General features: G+C 43.7%; 1 pseudogene; it reads right to left on the bottom strand.

The window, feature by feature from the left end:
- Positions 1-10,030: 10,030 nt before the first annotated feature.
- On the bottom strand, positions 10,031-10,741 carry LOC147447404 (uncharacterized; annotated as a pseudogene).
- Between the last annotated feature and the right edge of the window lie 223 nt (positions 10,742-10,964).

Below are 10,964 nucleotides of genomic sequence, written 5' to 3'. Positions count from 1 at the left end.
GAGTCTTCCTTGAAAGGAGACTATGATGCTGCTGTTGATGCAAAATGGTCTTTTAGTGCAGAGTGTACCTATAATCCTATTGTCCATGATGCATGCATGTCAGTTGTTGTTGCAGATTCACATGTGTTGTATTTTGACAGTGGTGCTACAAAGCACATTTACCTCACATCATGATTTGTTCACCTCTCTTGAGTCTGTCCCTCATGGGAATTCAGTTACTTGTGCCAACAATGCCTCTTATCCGGTTCAGGGAGTTGGAAAGATTATGCTTACTGCTGCAAATGGCAGTTCTTTCACACTTGTTGATGCACTTTATGTACCTGGCATCAAGAAGAACCTTTTTTCTATATCTGCACTTGCTAGACTTGGTCTTGTAGTCAAATTTGTGGATAACAGATGTACAGTACACGATCTCAGTTTCGGTGATAAAATTGTTGCATCTGGCATTTTATGCCATGGGTTGTATAAGCTCACTTTGTATGACAAGTGTGGGAATCAAATGCTTCAAGCAACTAATAAAGTCTCTCATGGACTCTCCTTCCTCTTGTTGGGATTTTTGGAGCTGAGATGCTACACCCTAAGTACTCCCTCTCGTATGTACTCTTTCAAGAACAAACTCCTAAGAGTAGGGTAAATTGTTTTCTCTTCCACGCTTAGGGTTCTATACCAATACCCAGCCTTTCCACTTAAGGTTGAGGAATCTCAAATCTCGAGCGAGATTTTCCGAGAAATCCCTAAAACGAGCAAGACTAGCCAAGGCACACTATACAAAACAGAAACCAAACAAGATTTTTTAGGTGGCTTCAAGCACACAAAAAAAAACTGAAACAAGATTACAACTAATTTTAATGGTAAAATGACCATAAATTTTTGTAAAAAAAAACCCCTTGAACAAGGGTTTGGTAGATGTTTGCTTTGATGGGCTAGAATGATTGGAGCCCATACAATGGCATGTTGATATTTCTCTTCTTGGAACTAGTTGCCCTCAGATATTGGAAGCTCATTTCTACCACCATTGATCCTTGTTGGGAATAGTCGCACCATGATTCCAATGGATATAAATCTCCTATTCCTTGTTGCCACTCGAACAAATCTCATGAATAAGGAGAGTATGGGAGCTTGAGCTTCTCTTCACTTCTTCTTCTCCTCTCTCTTGCTCTATCTCAATTTATTGTGGGTTGATGTACAATATCATACTATGCATTTTTAAGCTTCTCTTCACTTCTTCTTCTCCTCTCTCTTGCTCTACCTCAAGTTATTGTGAGTTGATGTACAATAGCATACTATGCATTTTTAAGTTACTCTAGAGAAAACGGTGGAAACTTGAAAATAATTCTATTATTGCAATGAGGCTATTATTTTGAGAAAATACACATCGTGGTACATATTACAGTTTGGATCACACCATCATAGGTAGCCTTCTATTGGGGGGGGGGGGGGGGGGGGGGATAGTGGGAGTTAGTGGTGTTGCCAAAAGTGGTGGCGACAAACGTGTCAAGGGAGGTGGTAATGGTGGGGGATTATAAAGAGTTTTTTGATAGAAGAATGTGCAAGGTTGGATGAAGCTATGAAAAAATTTCTTATGACAACTTTGTCGAGATGCTAGTTCTCTTTCACCTACCCATATCAATAGAAACCTAGGTTAAGTGTCATTCCACGTGCAAATTTTGAGATTTATCTTCAAAACTCAAAGTAGAAGGTGAATAAACCTACAAATTTTAGAGAAATTTAGTGTAAAAACATTCTCTTAAATTTTCCATGTTTATATGAGCACAGTCAAAGTTCCTAGATTGCTTGGGGTTCCTAGTCTGTTGAGTCATCCATCATGCCTCGATCGAGATTACTCACCCAGCATGTGATGCCCCTATGCTGAATACAGTTCTTAGAGCTATGGTGTATGATTGTCATTGTAGTCCTTTGGAATTCTTTTCCTAATCCGGCTTAGCCCTCCATTTTTGTTTGTACTCTTTCTATTGCTTGGGAGTTGTACGTCCATCAATGTCTCATAGCAATTCAAATGGATGGTAGTCTAAAGGAGTATGAGCGAAAGTGCGACGCGAGAGAGAGTGCGAGAAGAATAGCACGCCGATATGGTGAACTCGCTCTACTGTAATGTGTAGAGCACAGTGAGTTCTTATTAGGTTTTAACAAAAGAATATGTGTACATACCTGGCGGCCCGCCCACTTACCTGGGAGACCACATTGGGCTTTATACCCCAACAACCTCCCACTTAAAGTCCAATGTGGTACTTTAAATGTGAGAGAAGCTATACAAGCTAATAAACAAGAGATGTAGAGAAGTGATGTACTACCCTACACCTAACTGCTTGCAAAAATGCGCAAAGCTCTCTGAGGGAAGTCCTTTTGTAAGTAGATCAGCAGGATTTTCTGTGGTGTGAACTTTGACAAGCTGAAGTTGCTTATCCTCGAGAATTTCCCGGATGAAATGATACTTCACATCCACATGCTTTGTCTTTGAGTGATAAACTGGATTGCGAGCCAATTGTATAGCACTTTGACTATCACAATATAACACAGGCATCTCTTCTTTGATTCCCAAATCTGTTACTAGTCGATTAAGCCAAATTGATTCTTTGCATGCCTCTGATGCTGCAACATATTCAGCCTCTATAGTAGACTGAGTAACACAATCTTGTAATCTAGAACGCCCTGATACTGCTCCACCAGCCAATGTAAAGACATACCCTGACGTAGACCTTCGGTTGTCTAAGTCACCTGCATAATCTGAGTCTGTAAAACCCTTTACACTTAGCTCCTGGCTCCCATAGCATATACGCATACTCTTTGTAGCTTTCAGGTATCTCAATATTCCTTTCACTGCCTCCCAATGTTTCTTGCCTGGGTTTGACACGTATCGACTTACTACTCCCACTGCAAATGCAATGTCTGGGCGAGTAGCAATCATTGCATACATCAAACTACCCATTGCAGACGCATATGGAATCTTATCCATTTCAGCCTGTTCTTCCTCAGACATAGGACAATCTTGTTTGCTAAGTTTCACATACGGTGGCAATGGAACACTCAGTGCCTTTCCCTTCTCCATATTGAAACGTTGCAAAACCTTATCAATATACTCTGTTTGAGATAACCAAATCAACTTCTTTGATCTGTCTCTCTCAATGCGCATACCAAGTATATGACTTGCCCCACCCATGTCTTTCATGTCAAACGATTTTTCCATCTTTGACTTCAAAGCTGAAATTTCTTCCAAGTGCTTGCCAGCAATCAACATGTCATCCACATACAAAATAAGGATCAGCCAACTACCATCCTTAGCCTTCTTTGTATATAGACAGTGATCGAACTCACTACGTTTGTAGCCTTGAGAAAGCATAAACTTGTGGAATTTATGGTACCATGCCCTCGGTGATTGTTTTAAGCCATAAAGACTCTTTAACAACTGGCATACCCAATCTTCCTTGCCTTCGTCAACAAACCCTTCTGGCTGCTGCATGTAAATTTCCACATCTAAATCACCATGCAAGAACGCTGTCTTGACATCCATTTGGTGCAACACCAAATCTAATATGGCAACCAATGCAAGAAAGCATCTCAATGTAGTCATCTTGACCACCGGAGAGAAGACTTCATCAAAGTCAATGCCTTGTTCTTGCTTAAAGCCCTTGGCAACAAGCCTTGCTTTGTACTTTGGCTGACTATCATGAGCGGTGATTTTATACCTGTAATCCCATTTACAAGGTAGAGCCTTTTTGCCCTGTGGTAATTTAACTAGCTTCCATGTCTTGTTTTTATGCAGAGCTGTCATCTCTGACTGCATGGCCAATTGCCAATTCCCGGAGTCCTTCATTTGCACTGCTTCCTTGTAACATGAAGGCTCATTGCAATCGGTCAACATGACATAGTTCATAGATGGAACAAACCTATCAGGAGGTCGCGCGACACGTCCAGATCTACGCACAATAGGTGGCTCAGGCTCAGCCACAACCTGTGGTTCCACTCTATCTTGCCCTTTCTCCTCTTGAGCCCTGACATTTTGTCTTGCACGTGCAGGTCCATCTTCTTGGAAGACAACTCTTCTAATCTCCTCAACCCTCTCTGGTTTAGAATGATATTTGGATTCATTAATGTGAACATCATTGCTGCGGACAACCTTTCTGGATTCGGGATCCCAAAGTCTGTACCCCATCTCACCAGAATTACCATAGCCTAGAAAGATGCACTTTCTACTCTTTGGCTCAAGTTTGTTCCTAAATTCCTTTGGAACGTGAGTATATGCCTCACAGCCAAAGACTCTGAGTTGCTTGTATGAGGACATTTTGCCTGACCATACCATCTCTGGCACTGAATCCTTCTGTAAAACCTTGCTAGGAGATCTATTTACAAGATGAACAGCTGTTAATACATCGTCAGCCCGAAACCCATTTGGCAGTTGTGCATTAGACAACATACTTCTGACCTTCTCTTGTATGGTCCTATTCATCCTCTCAGCAACACCATTTTGAGGAGGATTGTAAGGAGCAGTAAGTTCACGTTTTATACCTTTTGACTCACAAAAGTCCTGAAAGGCCTTTGAAACATACTCTCCACCATTGTCAGTGCGTAAGCATTTAACCTTCTTGCCACTCTGATTCTCCACAAGTGTCACAAACGTTTTGAAAACACTAAACGCTTCATCCTTGTGCTTGAGAAAGTAAACCCATACTTTCCTCGAGTAATCATCCATAAATGTCATAAAGTAAGAAGCTCCCCCTAGAGATAGGTTAGGCATAGGTCCACACAAATCACTATGAACAAGTGCCAACTGTGTATCTCTTCTATTGCTTCTATGCTTATGTGGCTGCTGTGCTTGCTTACCATACAGACACTGTTCACAGAATTCAAAATCATTAAATGAAAATCCAGGAAAATAACCAGAACGAGACAAGATTTCCATTCCCTTCTTGGACATATGTCCTAACCGGCTATGCCACAAAGAAACGTTCGGATGCTCGGTTACATTGATTACATTTTTAGAGACATTTGATACATAAATCATGTAAAGTCCTCCAGACTTTACTCCATGTGCTACTGTCATAGAACCCTTGGATATCTTCCACATGTTCTGTCCAAAAGTGGTGACGTAGCCAGCATCATCAAGTAAACCTGTGTTGATCAAGCTCTTTGTAATTGCGGGAACATGTCTCACATTCTTCAGCGTGAAAGAAGAGCCATTCTGAAACTTCAATTGAACATCTCCAACACCTAAGATCTCACATGTCTGCCCATTGCCTAGCCGAACATGATCTTTAGTGGTCACATAAGAGGTAAACCACTCCTTGTTTGGAGACACATGAAGTGATGCCCCTGAGTCTATAATCCAGTCACTCAGTGCATTTCCATCAGATGTTGTAAGAAGAACTGAGTCCATTGTATTCTTCAAGAAGTAGATGTCTCCTGACACTAGACTGTCATCCTCTGCAACAGTGTTTGTCACATTTATTTCTTGAATCTTCACTGAGGACTTGTTCTTCTCACCATGGTCTTCAGATTTCTCTTTGCCTTTTTTTGCTTTCCATTCTCTGCAGACTCTTTTCATGTGACCCTTCTTGCCACAATGGTAGCATTCTATGTCACTCTTGCCTTTAGCACTGCGGGACTTGCTACGAGACTGATTCCTCTTTCCACCTTTGTACTTTTCTTTGGTCCTTCCCCTGACAACTAAGGCTGTTCCTTTGCCTTTGTCCATTGTCTTTCTATTGGTTTCTTCAGTAAGCAGACTTCCTTCTACACCTGCTATGTTCAAACCATCTGGAGGTGCAGAATTACTCAAAGTTGTGCGAAAAGTGTCCCAAATTTCCAGCAATGTGATCAACAGGAACATAGCTCTAACAGGTTCATATAACTTGACACCTTGAGATCACAACTGACTGTAGATGGTGTTGAATTCATTCAGATGATTGGACATAGGTGTCCCTTCTTTCATCTTCAAGTCTACAAGCTTCTTAAGCCAGTATACCTGTGAAGCTGCACTCTGCTTCTCATAAAGATCACTCAGCTTTAACCATGCTTGATAAGTCGACATCTCGTCTGCTACATTGAAGTAAACGCTTTCTGCCAAAGTCAGCATAATGGTAGAAAGTGCCAATTCATCCATTTTGCTCCATTCATCTTCGTCCATATCTTCTGGTTTTATCCCCTTGAGCTTTATAGGTTGTATCTGCTTCTTTTGTACCAACACGTGCCAAATCTGCTTCTTCCACAATGGGAAATTGGTTCCATCCAGCTTCTTGATATTGTAAAGAGCAGTGTCTTGTGATCCAGTCATAGCTACGCTTCACAATGGTTTACTCTCCTGGGAAAATTTCGGCAGAGTTTCCCCTGTAAACTGAACTCTGAACCAATATCAACCTGTCAAATGAACCAAGAAAGCTTCAGATTTTGCATAAATTTCGGCAGAGTCTCCTTTGTAAAATGGCTCTGGTGTACTAAAAAACAGACCAAAAAACAGCTCAAAAAACCACTCTCTCTCTAACACTGCAAGCTGTGGGTAAACCTGTCCTGCACCTATACTGTCTCTGACTGCCCTGTCACTGTCCTGTAAGCATAGACTGCGACAATGCCTCAACGGCAGTAAAGCAAAGATGCAATCCCAACTGTCTAACTCACAGTCAATACATCCTAGTTGCCTATCTAAGGGTGCTCGACGGATCGCTCCAAGACCTGTATCACCGAAAGGATCTCAACATTCGAGAATCCCCCAGCTCGATAAAACCTCACTCGACCCTCAACAAAGGCTGCAGTAAATCTGACAGTACATAGACTTCCCACAAAGTCATACATCCACAAATTTCCAACTGTATGTTGTAACCGCTGTTTCCTGCGTGACTCACAGCTAGCAAACCCTCAACAGACATACATCATCTCTGACAATACATCCCAAGTGGACGTACCTACAATGTCAGGATGAAATCTGGAATATCAAGCAGCAAACACAAGCTGCCTGATGAACTAGTGGATGTCGCCTACAGTCTGTGTGTAGATGCGCCCGTGTCGTATGTGACACGCCTCCAAGAACTGTGAGCCGTCCTTCGATGTGTAGAGAGCCACAAATCAACACTCTGGGAGTGTCAATATCCTCAGCACCTGCAATCGTAGGCCGAAAACCCCAAAATTTCGTAGACCACGTAGTCAAAAATGGCATGTGCAGAACTTTGTCGAAGCCCAACGGTGACCGAGATGACCTCAGAATGAAATTCCGAGCACACCTAGCCATACGGGCTATCCCACAAGATTTGGGACCGTGTCTTTGCCTGTCGAATTTCACTCCAATCTGAGCTGGTGACTCTAGCCTCCTGCAGTGCTGCCCCGAGCCTCGATCTGAGCTCTGATACCAGTTGAAGGAGTACGAGCGGAAGTGCGACGCGAGAGAGAGTGCGAGAATAAGAGCACGACGATATGGTGAACTCACTCTACTGTAATGTGTAGAGCATAGTGAGTTCTTATTAGGTTTTAACAAAAGAATATGTGTACATACTTGGCGGCCCGCCCACTTACCTGGGCGACCACATTGGGCTTTATACCCCAACATAGTCTAGAATTGTATGTGTCCTCTTGCAGAATGATGTGACCCAAGCCTCGGTCCTTAGCACCCCATATGTGACCCCCTCCAAGGGGTAACTAGGAGGTTGGTTGTGCTACAACAAACAACATTGTGCCACGTTGAGACAACTTTGTCTAGCTAGGAAAGGTAAATCTAAGGGTCCTAATCATTGAAAAACTTGATTTTGAAGGAGTTGGGCAAGGAAACTCACAATAGATGAGGTAAGAAGGTCCTCAAGTTTAACCGTCGTCATTTTCAACAACTGTACAGTATAAACAAAACCCTTCATAAAATCTCTTTGAAAGAGATGCCGGCTCTTACACGCAGGGACTGGTGCTTGAAAAAAACTTTGTTCTGAAAACTTGGCAAAAATTTAGAGGTAAATCTAAAAATTTGTAGGTGGGATTACACTAAACCTAGGTTTTTTTTTCCAACCCCTCCCCCTCTCTTTCTCTCTCATCTCTCTCTCTTAATCTCTTTAAAAGAAAAGTCTCTGAAAGAGCTCGCGTTGGTTTGGACTTTTTTTTTCGAGAGTTGGAGAGAGATGGAGGAGAGAGAGAGAGAGAGAGAGAGAGAGAGAGAGAGAGAGAGAGAGAGAGAGAGAGAGAGAGAGGAGGGGATTGCATATGGGCAAAGGAAGCCTAGAAGAAAAGAGGCTGAGGAGGCAGAGATCGTGCATGATGTAAGATCAACATATTTGTGCTGATGTGCGTCACCCAACCTTGAACTCTGTCACAAGTAGAGATTTTGCATGTTGACGTAGCCCGACCTAATCTCTTGTCGCACTATCATTTTTGGTGATGCGGCTTGAGTAGGTTTTACCCCAACCCGATTAAGCATCAAGTGTGAAGAATCGTGGTGGTTGTTGGACAAAGCAAAGTAGGAGAGGGAAAGCACGCGCTCCTGCGATGCAAGAATTCAAAACTTCTAGAGAGGACAGGTAGAGGTGCGAAAGGAGACCGGAGAAGTGCAACTGCTAAATCACATTTCTCTCTCTCCCTCTCTCTCTCTCTCAATACATATTGGCTCACATTTAAATATATTGTATTATTAGTTGGAAAAATTCCCTCCCTCTCCACAACCCTTTCACTTTTCTGATATGCACCTCTTTTGCGCACCATGCACCCCCCCCTTTTTTTAATATATCCCCCTACTCTCTAAAATCGTAGGTACATACATGCAGGCTAAATATTTGAATGCGCAAACATACATTACTTAGGGTTGGGACTCAAGAGGTATAATAAAGGAGGACAAAGGATCTCTAGCGGGGCAACAAGCGATGAAGATGAAGTGAGGGTGAGGGACTGAGGATCAACAGAAATCTCTCCCTGAGGAAGTGACGATGAAGATCAAGAACACCAAGTTGTTGCTGCAGGACGTTGCCATGCTCGCTTTGCTCAATAGCAGTAGTAGTACGTACTCTTCTGCAACTCCTACTTGCACCCTTGCTCGCTTTGATGCCTCTCTATGGCTCTCAGCTCTGTAGATGGACTCCTGATGGAGGATCTTCTCTTCAACGCCTCCCACCTCCCACCAAGTGGACGCAGCCTCAACTGGCCTCTTTGCTTGACAAACTGCCATCGCAGTCGTCCCTACATCCTCCACGGAGAAATTATAATAGATGATCCATTTCCCACTTGTGTCTGTGTAGGAAACTATCCTCTCTCTTAGAGAGTTTTTGTATATGCTACCTACTACTGGCTTACCTTCAATTTTATTAGCTAGAATCTCTGTAGATGCCTCGAGTTTCTTCATCGCTTTGACATCTAGAGTAAAATTGTATGTTGCGGTCGAGCTCGCATGAGCTGCTTCACAGCGAGACTTGTTTCGCTAGCCACTCCACCTGCACGGCTTCTTTGATCATACTTTGACGTCTCTGCTGTAATATAAAAAGTAGTGCAACATCTAGCTTCCCCACCGCGTATCCCTTGTCCTACCAGGCGTGCCCGTGTCTGTTGCTGTGTGCGTCCCCATCACTACTGCATTGTCTTTCCACGTGCGTCATCGCAGGTGGAGGCCTTTGCCCACCACCCTTAGCTTCCCCTTTCTTTTGAATCTAATGCATGAATGGCATCTTTCCATGATTTGTCTCCTATTCCTTTTCTAAAATTGGGTAACACTTACTTCTCTCTCTCTCTCAAAAAATAAAGGAGAGAGCTAGCTGCGCTAGACATCGAAAGTGAAAGTCTGCACGGTCGGCTGGGGAGAGAGAGTGGCAATGAGCATGCAAGTCAGCAGAAGTAGGGGGGAGCGGTCCACTTTCTTTTTAACTCTGCGGGCCTCCTTGCTGTTGACTTTGCTCAAGAAACTGCGTCATACTGCACTGGCGCGTGCTCTTTCTGAGAGTTTCTATTGTGAACTAAATCCTATTAAGTAGGGCTACGCCAACCTGTTTTCTCTCTTTGCCCCCGCTCCCTTCCCCCCTTGGAACCTTCCTCTCCACTGCCACCTCCCTTACTCCTTCGTTCAACCCTTCTTCGGTTTCTGCCCGCAACTGTCTCGACCTCCACCAACAGCAGCACCGTGCACCTCCCTTTTTTGCCAGTCTCACCCCCTCCCGGCTCTTCTCTCTCTGCCTGCACCCCTCCGTTGCCTGCAGGAGCCCCCAACCAAGTCCTTCCCCTCACAACCTGGCATGCAAAAAGGAAACACACACACAAACATTATAAACATAGTTAACTTCATAATCAAAAGAATCGTGCATCCCTATCACTATTTTCTACATGGTATCAAGGGGTCGGATGGTCGGTCGAAAGGAGGGTGGCTCCCCTCCTTTCTCTGCACCATCCTCCTCTCTCTCTTGCACCATCCTCCTCTCTCTCTTGTCTCTCCTTCACAACTCCCCATGCACAGAACAAGGTAATCTCCCTGCATGCAATGCAGGTGCTAAATTTCACCTTGAAGGTGATGCAAAAGGTGTTGCCGAAGATGGTGCAGCCCCCCAAGAAGATGTCGGACGCCTCCCACCGCAAAGAGGAGAAGATGATGGCGACCTCCTGCCGCAAAATGGAGATGAAGGGCAAGAGGACCTGGGTGAAGAAACCGCCTCTGCATCCTCTGAGCCAATTGCAAGCGAATGTGTATGCTGCATCCTTTAAGAAAACTGCAAGCCACGGTGCGCAAGGCAATAATCCTGCACCCTTTGCGCATGCTAAAGATCAATTCGTCACAACACATGATGAAAGGCAAACAGTCCGTGGCGAAGACTCCCTCCTACCAAGTCAAGGAGTTGCAACAGAAAAGCCCTCAATGGATGGGCACAAACATGAGCACTGGATACTCGATCAGAACCCCTTTGTTGTACTACACAATTGAAACTTATGCTATAGCATGTATCCCAGTGAAGAAATCAAATGCACCCCATCAACAATCTCTACTTCAAGGAGAAATGGAAATCAAG

Source organism: Adiantum capillus-veneris, chromosome 11 (assembly GCF_014529385.1).
Source record: "Adiantum capillus-veneris isolate H3 chromosome 11, ASM1452938v2, whole genome shotgun sequence".
In the NCBI taxonomy this organism is placed as follows: domain Eukaryota; kingdom Viridiplantae; phylum Streptophyta; class Polypodiopsida; order Polypodiales; family Pteridaceae; genus Adiantum; species Adiantum capillus-veneris.
Note: the sequence above shows the minus strand (reverse complement) of the source record. Positions and strands in the feature narration are given on the sequence as shown.